Source organism: Alexandromys fortis, unplaced genomic scaffold, assembly GCF_014885135.2.
Source record: "Alexandromys fortis isolate MF-2015 unplaced genomic scaffold, M_Fortis_MF-2015_v1.1 scaffold_78, whole genome shotgun sequence".
In the NCBI taxonomy this organism is placed as follows: domain Eukaryota; kingdom Metazoa; phylum Chordata; class Mammalia; order Rodentia; family Cricetidae; genus Alexandromys; species Alexandromys fortis.
This window is the reverse complement of record NW_026067977.1, coordinates 4,520,874-4,539,472: the sequence shown is the minus strand read 5'-3', so window position 1 is coordinate 4,539,472 and position 18,599 is coordinate 4,520,874. Positions and strand designations below refer to the sequence as shown.

At 48.2% G+C, this 18,599-nt stretch overlaps 1 long non-coding RNA gene across 4 annotated transcripts in view; it reads right to left on the bottom strand.

Moving 5' to 3' along the window:
* LOC126510852 (uncharacterized) overlaps nt 1–8,077 on the bottom strand; it is a 38,479-nt gene extending 30,402 nt beyond the window's left edge. The window contains exons 1-4 of one of the 4 annotated variants that reach the window (XR_007594532.1): nt 7,840–8,077; nt 7,090–7,232; nt 6,302–6,432; nt 1,348–5,731 (exon numbers count right to left, since the gene is read on the bottom strand). This is a non-coding gene — a long non-coding RNA (uncharacterized lncRNA). Of the gene's footprint in view, nt 1–1,347; nt 5,732–6,301; nt 6,433–7,089; nt 7,233–7,839 lie in introns of those variants that run through there. The other 3 variants (XR_007594530.1, XR_007594531.1, XR_007594533.1) reach the window with 3 other exon arrangements.
* Nucleotides 8,078–18,599: the final 10,522 nt, after the last annotated feature.

The following is an 18,599-nucleotide window of genomic DNA, read 5'->3' as shown; positions in this document are numbered from 1 at the left end:
CTCTCTCTCTCTCTCTCTCTCTCTCTCTCTCTCTCTCTCTCTCTCTCTCTGTGTGTGTGTGTGTGTGTGTGTGTGTAAAGAGAGAGCACCTGGCATGTCTACCAGGGTTCTTCAGGATACTTCTGTGTGACTCGAGTCCACAGACATAGGACCCAAACAAGCATGCATGAGTCAATGTGTGTATTAAATTGAAGTAAAGCTTGGTTTTGTCTTAGTTTTAGATCAGGAGTGAGCAGACATCCTGATTTTCCTTCCTATTTCCCCACTAGACAATCCCAGGGCTGCCCTCTCCCTACTCTGACAGCAGAGGCTCCGACCTCATAGACACAGGGCACTTGGAGTAGGCTTGTGGGCTCAGGCTACCCACAATGAAACCTCAACCCACCCACCCCCAGGGTGTTAGCAAAATTCCTTTGGAAAGACTGAAGAAGGCAAAGCGATCCTCAGGGCTTTCCATCACACTCCCTAACTCGCCCCAAAAATAGCTTCTAAACCCACCCCTGTTCAATGTAAACAAGAATTGTGGCGGCAAACTGAATGAGTCCCTGAAAAGTCCCTCCATCGGACCATAGAAGAAACTGACAAGATCTCACACGTTTGAGGAAAAAACAAGCTTTTTGCCATTATTTTAAAAATTGCAGGCTCAGCTCATTTCCCCCTAGGCACTGTTGATGGACCTCCTATCCACCACCTCTGCGCCACGGTGTACACCGGCTGGGCTCCAAGAACCAAAGCTTTCTGTCTGCCTCCTTCACTAGGGCTGGGGATGTAGTTCAGTGAGAGAGCTTGCCCAATATGACTGATGCCTTGGATTCAAACCCAGCACCACACACACATGTACATGCATACATGCACACACACATGCACATGCATACATGCGCGCACACATACACACAGTGGCAGGGGATCTTCTAGGGCTGGGGATGTAGCTCAATGAGAGAGCTTCCCCAGCATGACTGATGCCCTGGGTTCAAACCCAGCATCACACACACATGCACACACACACACACGCACACACACACACGCACACATACACACGCACACACGCATGGTGACGGGGATTCTCTAGGGATGGGGATGTAGCTCAATGAGAGAGCTTGCCCAGCATGACTGATGCCCTGGATTCAAATCCAGCACCACACACACATGCACACACATACATGCACATGCACACATGCACACACATACACGCACATACACACATGCACACACACACGCACACACACACATGCGCATGCACACATGCACACACACGGTGGCAGATAATCCTCCTGGAATGGCAGGAGTGGCAGCACTTACCCACCATGTGTAAGACCTTGGGTTCAAACCTCAGTGCCACACATAAAACACCTATCTGGACCTAGGAAGGTAGCTCAGGGATAGTGTGCTGGCCTAGCATGAGTCAGGTCCCAGGTTCAATTCCCAGCAGTGGGGCAAGGGGAATGTCTGGTCCCTCCTGAAATTATAGGCTTCTTGAAGCAAGACCAGTGTAGCTTGGCGTGCTGTCTGGAAAATAGTAAGTGCTCAATAAATATTGTGAAATGCATAAATAAAAATCACCTGTGCAGCTCAAAGGAGGCCCTAGAAGGAAAGTGCCCAGCAGAGGGTAATTGCTCATAAATACATATTATTCTTACATAAAGTAATGAAACTGCTCACTGAGAAATTTTATTACACCGTGCAATATCCCCTTGGCAAACTGAAAAACAGTGCATAAACTTACGGTTTTGAGTTACCCAGTTTACAGTATAGAAGCTAACCGTAGAAATAGCCCTGAGCCCACACAGGCCCCTTTCTAGTCTGCAGTGTGACAGAGATGGGACCAGGTGCTGATTGTACTCTGGGAGCCATTTTAGTTAGAATGAATGCTACCAGGTAAGATGCAAGATGCAGGCTCCTTCTTCTTCCTCTTTCTCTTACCCCTCCCCAAGCCCATTCTAGAATCATCAACACAAGCGCTGGGAATTCAGAGAGTGCCGCTACACAGCCTGTCTTCATGTGAAAATAACCCAGCGCCCTCCGCTCCCTTCCTGCAGTACAAGACTCTGCCATTCCGTGTCTTTGCTTCCTAGACCGCGAATGGAGCTCTTCCCGGTGCCGTCTCCACCACTGTGGGCTGGATCTTCTCAAGCCAGGAGTCAAGGGGCCACGATGAGTCTTCTTCCCCTGAGGCTGCCGTCATCAGCTACTCTGGTCACAGCAACACAAAAACACCTTGCAGATGCCCTTCTCCTGGCTTTATAATTTTAAAAAATTGTTCTTGAGATAGGGTCTCATATACCTAAGCCTGGCTTCAAATCACTGTGTGGCTGAGCCCCACCTTGCACTTCTGATCTTCCTGCCTCCACCTCCCAAGGGTGTGCCCACGCCTGCTTTCTGTGGTGTTGGGGACGGAACACAAGTATCACGGACAATCACGTGAGAAGTAAACCAGCTAGTTTGCTTGTTTGCCTGAGGTGAAGCCTCACTCTGTAGCCCTGGCTGTTCTGGAACTCACTCTGTAGCTCAGACTGGCTTCCTGCACCTAAAGGCATCCCTCTCGGCCTCCAGAGCAGCGGGGTTATAGGTGCGAACCACCGTGAGTAGCTGGATATGTTTGTTCTCTTTGTCTGAGACAAGGGCCTTGAAACTGCCAGGCGTCCAGGGATGACCTTGAACTTCTGATTCTTCTGGCTCTACCTGAGCTCTGGGTGCACAGATGGTACCAGGCTTCATGCTGTGCTGGGGATCAAACTCAAAGCCTCGCGCATGCTGGTTAAACACTCTAGCTGAGCTACAGCCACAATCCCTGATAGATTCTCTAAGGCAGAAAATGTAGATCGTGCTGATAATTAAATGCGGGGGCGGGGAGCGAAGCACCCCTCAAATGGAGACTTTGTATAAGGGCCCTTTGCAGAGCTATGAAATATTCTGTTCCTCTCAGCTTTTGCCCCAAACCAAAGCCAATCTTCTAAATTTAGCCTTTCTTTTTTAACATTGCTTGAAGCACGCATTTCTTGAAAAGTAAGTGTATTTGAAGTTTCCAAATACTTTAACAGTACATAAAATATATGATGTGTGTGATTGTGCAATGAATATCAATCTTTAAAAGAATCCTGGCTTCCCACAGAAATTCTATCAGCGAAATTAGAATTGCAATCTTGCCCCTCCTTGGCTGTCTGACGACTAGGGATTCGTGTAAGCCCTGGGCTTGCTTTTGAAAGCCCTATAAACACTTTACATACCTACCCATATATTACCAAAGACATTGAATTCAGCCTACAGTAAAATTAATTACCATGTCATAAGTCTGCCACATTTCGAGAGAAATCATAAATATTTACTCAGGCCTGATTCAATATCACTCTGAAATGAAACAATATGGCCAGAAATTTTCACCGTATCACAATGCTTTCTGCAGTTGGAAGAGGGCCATAGAAATACGCCCATAAAGTTTTTAGAAGACTATTTTTCAATACAGGGAGAAGATAGTAAATCAACACTCCTATCACTGCAGACAGCCAGAGACCCACGAAGCCCATCTGCTCCCCCAGCTCCTCCTTGGCTGGAGCAGGAGGCTGGCAGCCACAGAGGCAGAAACCCTGCCTGGGAGTGAGAAGCACCAAGGCTCAGGGGAGTGTGGAGGGAGGGGGCAGGAGGAGAGGCAGGAAGCCTGGAGTGCCTGGAGTGAGGTCCTAGCAGGCTGCTCCCACAGGGCTGCAGTCTCAGGCCTGGAAGCTGGGACCCCGAGGCAGCTTGGACCCTGAAATCGAAGCCCAGCAGGCACTGTCCAGAGGCAGGCAAAAGTGCAGCGGTCAAGTACAAGGGACAACTGGGCTCCCATCCAGCTCCGCCAGGTGGACATTTTGTGGCACGGGGAAAATAATTTTGTTTCTAATTCATTCAAGATTCTTCATTTTTATCCCTCTGTATCACAATTTCATCTTTCCAAAGATACCTCCTTCTGGTTGGAGATGTAGCCCCATTGGTAGAGTGATTTCCTAGCACACACAAAGCCCTGGGTTCAATTCCCAACATGGAGAACCAGGCACAGTGGTACATGCCTGTAATTCCAGCACTTGGGAGGGCGGGGGAGGGGGGATCAGAAGTTCAAGGTTATCCTCAACAAACTTGCTACACAGTGAGTTCCCGTCAGCTTAGGCTTCGGTGAAAACTAATTTAAGGGGCTTAAAATGGGGTCTAGTGCACAACAGGCACACAGTCATGAGAGCACACACACACATCCACAAGTCTTCACACCTTATAAAGCTGTGTACGTACATATAGTTTAATAGTGCATTTATACTGTATGTACCACATAGGCGTATATACCACACACATGCACACACATTGCATCTGTCCTCTGTGTCTGCAGTTTTCACATCCCTGAAGCTAACCAATATTAATCAAAAATATTCAGACACAAAAACAAGTGCAGATGTCATTATTCCCTACACAGTACAATGCATTAGGTATTATGAATAATGCAGAGGCAACTGAAACTATTCAGAAGAGACAGGCACGGTGTCACACACCTGTAATCTCAGACTCGGAAGGATTAGAGGAATTTGGAGGCAAGTCTGGGCTACATAGATAGACTCTGACTAGACTAGTAAACGTGTGTCTTCAGGAGGACTTTAGAGAGCTTTGTGTAAGCATTACATCATTTTATACAAGGTCCTGAGTGTCTGTGGCTTTGGGTACCTTTGGGGGTCCTGAGACAAACCTCTGAGGATACCAAGGAACAATTGTATAAGACTGTCCTTAGGGTTTTGTTGCTGTGAAGAGACACCTTGACCACAGCAACTCTTACAAAAAAAAATATTTAATTGAGAGATAGTGGCTTTTAGCTTCAAAGGTTCAGTTCATTATCATCATGGCAGGGAGCATGGCAGCATGCAGGCAGATGTGGTGCTGGAGCTGAGAGTGCTGTGTCTTGTGGGCAACAAGAAGCCAACTGAGACACTGGGCAGTATCCTGAGCTTACGAAACCTCAAAGCCCACCCCCCACAATGACACACTTCCTCCAACAAGGCCATACCCACTCCAACAAAACCACACCTCTGAATAGTGCCACTTTCTATGAGATTATGAGGGACAATTCATTCAAACAAACCACCACAAATTCATACAATCAGTTAAAGTGAAAATGACTGGCTTTAGTCAGGCACAGTGGCTCACACCTGCAACCCTAGTACTCGGGAGGGTGAGGCAGCAGGATTGTTGTAAGTTTGGGCCCCCTCGTCTCTCATGGCTGATCTCACGGATCTACCTCAGCCTCTTGGATTAATGTACTAATGGCATTCTGGTGTGGTTTTGGTGGGGATGAAGATGAAGGTTCCAGAACACATAAGAGTCCAGACAGACATCTCCTGTAGGTGAGCATATTCTCTGAGACTCCTTTCTTGCTCACCATGTGCCTTACATGGTTAGGCTTCACAGCCCCAGGTCCTCACTGGGAGCCTCCCCCTGTGTTCTCAGAGCCCCTTCTGGACAGTCTCATACAGAAGCACAGAAGCTGTTGCATGGCTGGAGCTGAAATGCGTAGGTTGAACTTGCTCACACTGACAATTCTGGTCTTTGTGTGCTGTGCTAAGATGACTAAAGCCATAGCTAAAAGGGGCTGTGAAGAGGCTGCTGGGTGGTGAGCCAGGTTAGGAGTGGGGGAGGCAGCTCAGGGCAGCCAAACGTGTTCCTCTTGCTTCCCTGCGTCCTCTTTTAGCTGAAGGAGGGTTCTGTGCCGTCTCCTCCCCTTCAAGGACAAGGAGACAGAACATTTAAATGAAAAGGGGAGAAAAAAAAAAAACCTCAAGGTTGATGCAACCCTAAAATTTCGGTCCACTGAGATTTATGCAGCCCCAGCTGTTCTTTCTCACCCATTTCCCTAAACTGAATGGAAAATGTAATTTCTTCTCATCTGTCCTTTCCCACACACACACTCAGCAGCTTCATTGACATATAATTTACATATTGTACAAATCCCATTGTAAGAACCTGGCTTGATGGCTTTAATTTATGTGGTTATTTAACTGTCGCCACCCAGCTCTAGAGTTTGGATCCCTCGAGGAGCAGCATTGTGCCTTGGAATAATCCCTACCCACTCTACACACAGCCCCAAACAAATGCTGGTCCAATTCCTACCTCATATGCCCACATATATTTCTTTGTTTTCCAGAAAGCTCATTAAAATGGAGCCGCACACTATGTAGTGTCCTGTCCAGCTCTGTCCCTCTGCACAATGGTTTTGAGAGTTCTACACGCTATCACAGGCATCTGCTAAGTGGGACCCATGATGTAGACATACCTCACCACGTCCACTTACCAACTGATGAGCTTCTGAGTTGTTCTGTAGTCTCTAAGCTGTCCAAAGAAAAGGATCTTGACACATTCCTTTGGGGGATATCTTTCCTCTGTTTTTACCAGCGATATTCCTTTAGGTCAGATCCAGGTCCTCTGAAAAACAACAACCCAAAGAGCCCCATGAAACCAGCCTCTCTCTGCGTATCCACAAAGAACCTGCTTGCATCCTGCATGCAGGCACCGCTCTCTAGAGATGAGCCCAGTGCCTACAACATGAACCACCCATTCTCCAGTCCCAAGTGCCATAAAATGAAGACACTCAGCTGATGTCTGCACAGGGCTATTGTCGTCCTTAGGGTTGGAATCTGGAACTAGAGTGCTCGCAGGTTCCAGCCCAGCATTGCTCACCACACACACACACACACACACACACACACACACACACACACAAGACCAACGCTAGGACAGCCAGGTAACCTGGGCCCATCCCACCAGAATTGGGGAAGCAAACACACCTCAAGTGGACCCTCACGGAGATCCAGAATGAAGAGCAGGCCCCCTGTTCTCCCCTCAAGAGGAGGGCAACCCAATTGTGTCTGTTTATTCTGCTTTCTGCTCACTCCTACCCAAGAGCTCCTGCAGGGGGCTTGTAGGGCAGAGCACTGTTAGCAAGGACCCAGAGATACCTCTCAACACTATAGCACGGAGAAGCTCATGAGAAATTCATCATCATTCCTTAGTGAAAACACATACGGACTCTACCAGAGGAGACTCGCAGCGACTGCCACCAAGTAGGTGTCAGGCACTTACCAGGCACCAGGACAAGGCAAAGGCAGTGTTAACAGACTATCCGATGGGACAGCGTCTGATAAAGAGGTGAACACATTCCCTGTAGAAAAGGCTTCCCTGGGTCCCACAGGAAGTACTCTGTGAATATGGGCTGAAGCAGAAGACTGGTAGAGAAAATGGCATGTCACTTGGGTCTTAGAAGGGAATAGCTCACTCAGTGTCAGGTACAATGGTTCAGGATGCTGGGACACTATTTGGAATAAAGCTGGACCCGCCCAGTCAAAGCAGCCTGGATTTCCCGGTGCCCAAGCCAGCGCAGTCATATAGAAACCTGCCAAGAAGACTTAGGAAGCTGACTCTGGCCGTTCACAGCGAACCAGCCCCCACAGCAGCTTAGCCATGTGTGCTGGAAGCCAAGCCAGTTGGCAGCAGAACACTGAGACCATTAATAATCAACTAATAATGGATCCTTTGCAGCAGCCTAGCCAAGTGGCTCCTCTAAGGATGCCTTCCCTGAATCCCTACGGTTACTTAGGGCATTGGTTCTCAACCTTCCTAGTGCTGCGACCCTTTAATACAGTTCCTCATGTCGTGGTGACCCCCAGCCATAAAATTATTTCATTGCTACTTCATAACTGTAATTTTGCTAATGTAAATATCTGATATGCAGGATATCTGATATGCAACCCCTATGAAAGTGTCATTCAACCCCCACAAAGGGGTACGACCCCACAGGTAGAAAACGGCTGACTTAGGTTGACGTGGACATACCTTGTGTGTCCTAGAAACAAAACCCCGAGGGCAGCCTGGATGCCACGGGCAGGTGCCAGTTCCACAGTTTCTCCACCTTAGCCGCTTCGAAACCCTTGGGTCTTGAGTGCCTGTTTTGGGAGCCTCAACTTAAGCGTGGAGACTGAAACATACGCTTCCTCCAGTTTCCTACCCGAAGTCCACTGGGGTGCTTCAGTATTTAAAACAACACAAAGACTGAGAACGCAGGCAAAGTCTGCAGACCGCCCCACAGGTAAAATGCTGGAGGCCAAGAAGCCAATGAACTGAAGGTAGTGGTAGCAAGGGGCGGAGTCAGGAGTTAGCCTGCCTGCCTGGCTCCTGCTGACCTCTAGGAAGGTTCTGGAGCTGCAGATACCGGGTGCCTGCAAAGGTAGAAGTGCAAGTTGGACTGGAAAAAGGTCAGGTGACTAAAAGAAGCCAAAGGACCATTTCTCCTGACCCACGCCTCCATAGATGCCTGTGGAGATGTATAAATGAATCAGGCTTCACAGCTTGGGGAAACCAGGAGCGACTGAGGATGGCTATTAGCCCGACACTGACAACAGCCGTTAAATTTGCTGTGATATCTGGTGCCTGCAGTCCCGGCAGTGGGAAGACTGAGGCAGAAAAGAATCTGTCTTAAAAGAAAAGTTGATCTGGGCTGGAGAGATGACTCAGAGGTTAAGAGCACTGCCTGCTCTTCCAGAGGTCCTGAGTTCAATTCCCAGCAACCACATGGTGGCTCACAACCATCTGTAATGAGATCTGGTGCCCTCTTCTGGCCTGCAGGCATACATGGAGGCTGAACACTGTGTACATAATAAATAAATAAATCTTTAAAAAAAAAGTTGATCTAGGGTTGTGGCTTATCAGTAAAACACTTGCCCAGCGTGCAAGGGTTCTGGGTTCAATCCCCAGCACAGCGAATAAATAATAATCAATTGGTAAGTAACTAAAATCTGAGGTTCAAGAAAAAGAAAAATAGCCAGACAGTGGTGGCACACACCTTTAATCCCAGCACTCAGGAGGCAGAGGCAGGAAAATCTCTGTGAGTTTGAGGTCAGCCTGGTCTACTGAGCAAGTTCCAGGACAGCCAGAGCTACACAAAGAAACACTGTTTCAACAAATAACTGTTGAAATAAGGAGCAGCGGCGGGGCTGCGTCCCCAACACCCCGGCCGCTTGGCTAGCTTATGCCCGAAATAACAACACACAAACTGTATTCATTTAAGAACTGCTTGGCCCATGAACTCTAGCCCTTACAGGCTAATTCTCGCACCTGGACTAGCCCATTTCTAATAATGTGTGTAAGCACCCCAAGGTGCGCTTACCGGGAAGATTCTAGCCTCTGTCCATCCTGGGAGAGTTGAGCATGGCGTCTCTGCTCCAGCAGAGCTGTCAGGTCTCTCGGGGAGCAGAGCAGAGTCTGACCTCACTTCCTCTTCCACCCAGCATCCTATCCTGTTTATTCCGCCCACCTATCTTTTAACCTATCAGGGCCAGCAGTTTCTTTATTGCTCAGCCAATGAAATCAACAGATTGATATATGACACTCCCACATCAAATAACAGAACGGAAAGAGAGAGAGAGAGAGAGAGAGAGAGAGAGAGAGAGAGAGAGAGAGAGAGAGAGAGAGGAGAAGGATGGGAGAAAGGGGGAAAGAGGAGGAAGGAAGGAAGGAAGGAAGGAAGGAAGGAAGGAAGGAAGGAAGGAAGGAAGGAAGGGCAGCTGAGGTTCATAATCATGAAATGTCAGCACACTGGGGCTTAGGGGTGTGGCTGCGCAGTTAAGAACACTGGCTGCTCTTGCAGGAAACCTGGGTTCAATCCCCAGCACCCACATGGCACCTCACAGTTGCCTGCAACTCCAGTTACAAAGGATCTGACACCTTCGGCTCTGGCTGCTGCACACACGTGGTACAGATGCAGTCACATAAGCACACATATTCACATGAAAACAGATAATTTATATAAAAAGTTTCCATACACCAAGTTGATAGAAGATGTAAAAGTGTTGCGGACATGGCTCCCAGGTACAGAAGACCTGAGTTTGGTTCCTAGCACTCCACACTGGGTGACTCAAAACTGCCTGTAAGTCCAGCTCTTGGGGAGCTGACACCGTTTTCTGGTTTTCATGAGTACTTGAACATTTATTTGAATACACACACACACACACACACGAAATAAAATAAAATTTAAAAATAAAAAAAGTATACTAGGAGGAAGACAGCAGCCAGAGGTGGACCACTGCATTGCGAGGGCAGCCAGGTACCCCTTTTCTGAGCAAACATGTGGTGGAGAAATGGGAGAGAAGAGAAGCGGAACAGCTCACGTACTGTGGAGAGAGGCAGAACCGGAGACAGACGATGGCGAGGAACAGGCTGACTTACGTGCGTGCGTTGTTTGAGCCGTCACCTGAGGCCATGTGATGTTCGAGCCCGTGCTGCTGCCGAGGGCCATGTCTGGGTCTCTGGCCCTACTACAAGCCGGGGTCTGTGTTGATGTCCCTGGACCGTGTTATCACCAAAGTTCGTGTGGATGCCCATGATCTGAACTGCCACCTAAAGCCACGTTGATGTCAGGGGGCGGGGCTGAACAAGCCCTGCCCCTCACTGGCCCTGGAAGGGATGGCCCTAGTGACCCACCCTCACAGGAGAGCTGGCAGAGCATGTGCACGGGAAAGCTTATCCCAGTGGCAGGGGCATGGGAGAGCTGGCCGGATGCCATCTGTGCAGGAGTTCTAGCCCTGCCCCTCACCTGAGGGCGGAGCCCCAGCCGAGGCCCGAGCTAAGCATCAGTTATCACCCAGGCCCATGCCCAGGGCTGTGAGCTGGCCTACCCCCTGCATCTTCCCTGCCGCAGGAGTCCAGCGGGTCAGAGAAACTGGAGGAGGGATAGTGAGCCGGAGACTGGGCTCTTACACAGGAGACCTGTCTGAGGGACTGAAACTCCATCCTTCTTCTTTCTTTTTCTTTTTCTTCTGCCTTCTTATTTTTCTGTTATCCTTTTCATACCATCTAGGACGAAAGTCTCTACACAAGAAGAAAATCACCTCACAACCACAAGTTACATATTTTCCAAAAACAAATTAAAATCTTCACGCAAGGAAAAAAATCACATTATGAGCACATTACATGTTTGTCTTAGAAGCACGCATGCGGTTAGTTAAACATTTTCCTTTGTATTAATTTTTTCACATAACGACTTCACCCCACATCAATGACGCTTTTATGAGTGATTAACAAAATTTTAAGCAAGCTAAGTATGTATGCTTCAGCCGGGTCCTCTGAACTTGGCCGGCGGAGTTGGCAGTTCCAGGGTAGCAGACTCCCGTCCTGGTTCTGCTCTGCGGAAACACGAAACATGTCATCAGCTCGCCATCTATTTCCTTCTTTCCTTAAACAATAGGATCATTTCATTTCCTTTCACGACTTTGTTTTCTCGAGGGGCACACTGTAAACCTGTGATTGATTCTGTAAGCAACATGACCAAGGAACGCAGGCCTAAGCTTTTGTGCGGGAACGCGATGGCTTTCCTTGACCACCAGCCTGTTTCTCCAGGCAGAATTCATGGGTCTGGAGTGCATGGGACATCCTTGTTCTCATTTTCCACCCTCAGCAAATCTCGCCTCTCTAAGCTCTATAAAAGGCATCCTCATCATGGCCTGCAAGTAAATTGCCCAGTGAGGCCGGACTTTCCCATGACACAGTCACAGGATACTAGATGCAATGGGTTCTTTCACAGAGTAATCAAACAGTAGGAATATGATAGCAGCAAGATGAGAAGGCAGGGCAAAGCCAGGGGCGTTCCGGAGACACGCCCCCACGGGGGCGGGGGGAGGAGCTTTGCCTCTCCAGGGTGCCTCGCTCTGCGCAGCTGTGCTAACCAGTAAGCTGTACTCCAGAAGCTCCATTGCTGACTGACGCTCCCCCGACGTGGGCACCACCACTACCCCATCTATGATCTGTTGGAGTGCGTGAAGGGACGGGCCCTGCGGAACCATAGCTGCAGGGCCTTCATGACTGTGGCAGCAGCGGGATGTCCAAGGGGAGTGTCTGCGAGGCTCCAGCATCAAGGGTGTGGCGGAGCCAGAGGCTTTGAACCGGATCAAAAACTCATTGTAATGGGCATGTCCAAGTAAGGTTGTTGGGACGAAAAGCTATACTGCACAACAGACCGCAGCTCCCAAAGCCACCATGAAGAACACATATGCGACAGAAAAGAAGCCGAGATGGGGGAGCAAAGTGGGCGTTTTGATTGTTTGGCTGTTTTGATTCTTGTTTTGGGTTTTTTTTTGGGGGGGAGGGGGAGTTCGAGACAGGGTTTCTCTGTGGCTTTGGAGCCTGTCCTGGAACTAGCTCTTGTAGACCAGGCTGGTCTCGAACTCACAGAGATCCGTCTGCTTCTGCCTCCCGAGTGCTGGGATTAAAGGCGTGCGCCACCATCGCCCGGCTTGTTTTGATTCTTAATCATTATCTTCTTTCTCCTTTCTTTTGGTAGGGAAGTGACGGGGTGGCGGGCAGACATGGGAGGACCGGGAAATGAGTGCGATTGGGGTGCAGGATGTGAAATTCCTAAAGAATCAATAAAAAAACTGCACTAACTAGAAAAAGGAATACTAAAGTTGGAAAAGCAGAGTAGAGAAATTAGAAAGACCACATACAAATTTCTGAAGGGAATTAAGACCCGAAGGAGTGGTGATTATCCCTTGTACGTCCTCTGTAAAACTACGTTTATTTATTTACTTTCTGACTTATGGATGGGCACAGTGCCACAGCAAGCACGGAGAGATCTGAGGACAACTTTCAGGAGTCCGCTCTCTCCTTCTCCACGATGTGGCTGCTGGGGTCCTAACTCAGGATGTCAGGCCTGGCAGTAGGCACCTTTGCCTTAGTCCGAAGTCCAACTTCCTTTTTTGTGTGTATTTGCTTGCTTGTTTTGAAAGACAGAGGCTGGCCGGAGCCCAGACTGGCCTGGAATTGGCTGTGAGGCCCAGACTAGCCTGATTAGATATTTCTGACTTGGCCTCCTTACTGCTACAATTATAGGATTTGCCATGACACAGGGTTACCAGTCAGCTCTCCAGTGCCAGCCCTGGATGTCAGAAACAGTGAAACAAAGCCTTCAAAATTCTGAAGGACCAAAGCAGAAGAAAGATATTTCAGACAGCTATCTCCAAATTTTTCTTGTATGTAGCCTTTACCAGGAAATGACTGAGATACACCCCATACTAAAAATTTTTTAAAAGGCCCCACCCCCATGTACGTATGGGTAGCACAAATTAGATCCCATGGCTTATAAAAATTAAAGAGCAGATATGAGGCTGGAAGCCGGTAAAGGGGGGTTAGAGGGTGAATATGATCAAAATAGCTTGCATACGTATGTGAAATTCTCAATTATTAATAAGTACAAAAGAAGGGAAAGAGGGAGGAGGGGTTCGTTCAGGTAGTAAGGGGTGAGACTCCAGAAAGGAGATAGAGGAATTCTCGGGGCCATAGCAGAGCTACGGAAAGGCTAAGATTTGAGCAGTTCATACAGCCAGGGAGGGAGAGACGGATTGCTAAAGATAGGACAGTGTCCCGGGAGATTTTCAGTTCTGTGAGAGTTTAGGAACTTGTTGAGGGTGACTGCTGAGCAATAAGCTTACATGGGCTGTTCCAGAAAAGAACAAAGAGATGCATGGGGAGGGTCACGGAGCTGGAGAACTCCACGGCTTGGCGGTGATAAATGGTCCTAATAACACAAATTCTGGGAACTGCTTTAAAGGGGACCTCACGGAAAGGAGCAGAGGACCTAATGGGAGTGCGGAGAGCCACATCTGCAGGGGCTGCTGTAGAACATCAGCCGCAAACATGTAAAGAAAGTAAGACCTCAAATGACAATAAAAGCATATTCTAAAGAAATATGGAGACTGGCTAGATGGTTCAGTGAGTAAAGATGATTGCTCCCTAATGAAGGAGGCCTGAAGACCTGAGTTCAGTCCCGGGAATTCACATAGATTGGAAGGAAGGCCCTCCTCCACAAAGTTGTCCTCTGTGTTCCACTCATAAGATGAATGCACATATGCATGTGTGTGTGCACACACCAGATTAAAATTTTAAAAGTAAGTGTGGAATTCCCAAATTAAATACCTAACAGAGTTGAAACTCATAATGGGAAAGGTTATGTTTTAGTGTGAATGACCCATGATAATTCATTTATCTAATTCTTCTTTATCAATAAAACTGGGAGTCAGATGAGGGAAGAACCTGTCTGACCAGAGACTCAGCACAGAAGTGACAAGTGGCCTCCTTCCTCTTTCCTTCCTCCATCCAAAAGGGCTGAAATCCTCTCTAAGCTCTGCCCTACTACTTCCTGTCTCTCTATCTGTCCTCAGTCCTCCAAAACCTCTATGTTTGATTTTGATCAGCTAGTAGATAGCTCCACCCCCTGATTCAAAGCAAACTTGTCAGAATGTGGTCAAAATATTACACAACACCATGACGTACACATCTCTACTCAAACATTGCTCAGGGCATTGCTGAGTACATGGATTTAAGACAACATTAAGATTTAAACCTGTGGACTACAGATAGCACAGACTGCCCTTCTCGGTGGGGGGAGGGGGGGTCTTGTCCAATCAGTTGATAGCCTAGCCACATAGATAGTGACTTCCTGCAAGCCGGGAGAAATTCACCTAGCAGATATGGCTTTGAGCTGCCATATTGATATATCTGGAGGTCTTCGTCTGCCTATCTACCCTGAAGACGGTGGACTTTGAGCCTTCACAATCAGATCAACAACCCCTTAAAACAGGGAGAACACACCCAAAAGCACACACACACACACACACACACACACACACGAGTAGGGCCCTGTTCACAGACCGCCACTATGAACGAGCCTGATAGTAGTGACCTATCTTTTAATAATGGTCTGTCCGCTACTTTGGTGGGAAAGAATTCCATTTAAAACATAACTGCACAGGCTCAGGGGCCCTCATTAAAATTCCCGTACACTTATTGGTCATGACTCTGGACAAATCCCCCTTAGCCTCAGTATCCCTATAGGTAAAATCCGTCTTGATAACTGGGCGTGGTGGTGATGTATGCCTTTGATCCCAGCACTCAGGAGGCAGAGACGGGCAGATCTCTGTGAGTTCAAGCCCAGTCAGGTCTCCAAAGAGAGTTACAGGACAGCCTGTAACCTGTCACACACACACACACACACACACACACACACACACACACACACAATGACTTGGGTCTTGGTAGAGTCCTCAGAAGGGTTAAATAAACCAATAATGTAGAGTGTGACCGGTAAGTAGTCTGTCTTGAATAAAGGGCGCAGCTTCAAGACCAAGCTCAACTTTCATCAACTCTTCCTGGCTGGAGCTCCCGTGCCACATTGATTTTGTCAGGATTATTGTTACAATAAAATACACTGGCAGGAAAACGCATTCTTTCGGAAAAGAGTATGTGCCCTTTTAATATTTCATCCACGATGGGCTTTTATAAGACAAATACGATTTGCTGATATAATTAAAACTCCTTCCAGCGAGGTGGCCGCGGTCCGGAAAGAGGTCAACTCCACCACCCTTCCCAGGTCCACGGCTGGCTGCCCGCCTGCCCTGCGGGCTCTGCGATTTCCTACCCTGCACGTGCGGTGCACGAATGAAGTCATTCCCAATGACCCAATGTGAGCCCCTGCCACTCAGAAAACTGAATGAAGAGGCCAAGCAGCATCCAGCTAGGTCCCCAGAGAACCAGAGCTCCTCCCGGACTGTGTTTCCTGGAAAATAGGAGGTTGGAAGGGCAATTGAAGCCAGGGGGTGGTGTGGGAAATGGGGAAGCGGTGTGTGGGCCCTGAGGATTCTTTGTTGGCTGGTCAGATTCTTCGTAAGCAGAGGTCTTACTTGTGTGGAGGCCGGGCATGGGCTTCAGCGGGATCCATGAGCTCCCTAAAATGGCCTGTAAGATTTGATACGAGTGGGCAGCTATCTGGGGAGCAGCCGAAGTCTGCGTCCTGGAAATACGGTGTTGCCATAAACAGTGGGCAGCCTCTCCTTTGCGTCAGTTGAGATAAAAGTGTTTGCAGCGGCTTCCAGTCCTGCAGGATTCAGTCTCACTGAAGCCTAGGATAAAAAATATGTCCGTCTTGCTTCCTTTCTGTCTACCTGGACACCCTACCCCAGACACACACACACACACACACACACACACACACACACACACACGGGGTGCTGGATCCTCCCATCATGCAGTGTATTCGTGACTTCCCTTACCGTGCCTTCAGGCCTGCGAGTATTTGCATATCCCGCTTGCACTGTCTGCAATCTTCTTTCACCCGGGTTGACTGGGAGAGGGGGTGCACGGACCTCTACCCAGCATTCGCCCCTGAGCCCAAGCCTCCTCTGCTCTGAGAACCCTCCTTGACCTGCCCTCAACCCCCGCCGCCCCCGTTTTCCCTGGCTTATTCAGCGCCCACGTTCTTTCTTCCCAGCGCCCACAGCACCCGAGCACGTCCTTTATCCCGGCTTCGAGCACATTGTTTTGTTTTCCATCCTTTTCATTAAAAATCAAACTGCATGAGCCAAGATGTTTTTGTCTTTCTTTTTCCTTTCTCTCTCTTTCTCCAAAAACAACGGGAGCCGAATGTACCCCTCACTATAGCTATTCAGAACCACTGAAACATAAGCAACAAGCTCTCCACACCCCCGCGTTCTTTGCCCATCTACTGCCCTGAGCCGAATATAATACCTGGAGCCTAGGATGTCGTCAATGAAAGAGTCTGGAGTGTCAGTTGTTAGAGGGAGCATTGTTTCCTAAATGGTTCAAACCCTGCCTAACTGTGTTTCCTTGTCAACCTTTCCAACACATCCTGAGTGAGACCGGGCTCTAAAGGCAGCATGGTAACTCCTGAAGTCATCTGGGCTGCCCAGGCAGGGAGACAGGAAGAGCAGAACGGATTACAGAGACAAACCACTCCAGCCCTCTGGTGGCAGCCGAGAAAGCCAGAACGCAAGCAGGAGCCGCTGCAAATCGAATCAGACAAGACAGATCCCCGCATGTTTCTGCTCCTTGATGCAGTTGGACAAAACAGCAGGTTTCCATCTTTGCTGCGCTGGATCTGTATTTATCGCCTGCTTCCCGGTCATGTTTCTCTGTTGTCAAGAAAGAGATTTGCTGGAAGCTGGCTCCCTTCCCTTTAAAGTCACCAGAGAGTCACTGGGTGCTGGGAAACAGTAAGGTCAGCACAATGTCAGGGAAGAGTTAGTGGGTAGGAGTTGGGTAAGGAGAGGGGCTGGCAGAGATCACAAGCACGGAGGTCATCGAGAAGTCAACCCCGACAAAGGCAAGCTGACCAGACCCAGGGAACCGCAGTCTCTCCCAGAGCCCTAGCAACTGAGAAAGGCCCAGAGAGACCTCACTTACTATAGCAGGACGCCCAGGCATTGTGATGATTCCTAGGAAATCACTTGGAAAAAAAAAAACAACAACAAATAATTCTTTCAATGATTAGGAGGAGCGGGTGCAAACTATAACACAGAGGGTAATCTACAGCCTCTGGAGAGATTTTCCTCTCTCCAGGGCAGCAGGCCTTGCACCTCAGAGTCACCATTTTCAAGGGGACTCTTGGGTCCTTGTCCTGGAAACCTCCTTGTATATGTCACTGGAACATGGCCTCTCTGGATGGTCAGAAGTGAGGAAGGCATCCAGGTAAGACACTTAGACTTACAGAATCAGAAGAAATTGTGCTAGCTTTGCTAAACTGGTTTCATTTTTTGGCCATTCCTATCTTGAACACTTTCTGGCTCCTGCGTTACAGCCACATGGGTAGGTATGCACTAGAGAAAGCAGACCAGTTCGCTCCACAATTGGGAAAGGCTGTACCACACAACTCAGAAGTCGTCACGCCACACTCAGGGAGAAGGCAGTGGGCCAGGTCATTGACTTCTGGTAAGTGATCACTCTTCTCCCAAGACTGACTAGGGAAGAGATGCGTGAGCCCAAGCACATCACTCCCTGGGTCTCATCATCTTCTCGGGGGTTCCTCGGGTCACTCCCACCCACTGACATCTGACTGTCAGCTCGCTACAAAAAAAAAAAAAAAGAAAGAAATTGCTTTCCAACAATCTCCTTTCAAGTTTTAAGAAAAACCAGTGACTTTATTGGTTTTAGAAAATGCTACATTATGGTACTGAAGCAAACTAAGAAGAGCATGCAAAGCAAGTTTGTCAGATTTCCTCCTGAATCAGCAGGACGGCTCAAGAGCAAAGACATTCCCATCAAGTCTGAAGTCTGTCGACCTGAGTTCCATCCTGAGACCCACACGGAAGAAAGAGATAATGGACTCTGAATATTGCCCTCTGACCTCCACGCGCACACACCACAGCGCCCCCCCCACACACTCACAAAATACATAGATACATTCATAAATGTGATGTGAGTGAATTAAAAATTCATCCTCATTATTTCATCTAGACGTACCTACCATGAATATTTGCTAAGCACTGTTCTAGACACTTCCATGCATGTGTTCTGATAGAAAAAGTAAGGGATGGAACTCATTTTACAAAAGTAGACTGTGTTTTATTTTTGGTAAAAAATATCAAGTTTAATACTATTCTCAAATTTAACTTGAAAAAGAAATAGAAGGAACACTGAAAATTTTTCTACTACAGGAAATATATAGTGACAGAAATAGTAGCAGAATGTTCATAATTCCTGGTCATTCCTCAAACGGAGGGGTGGGCCTATTTCTCCACACCCATGAGTCTGGG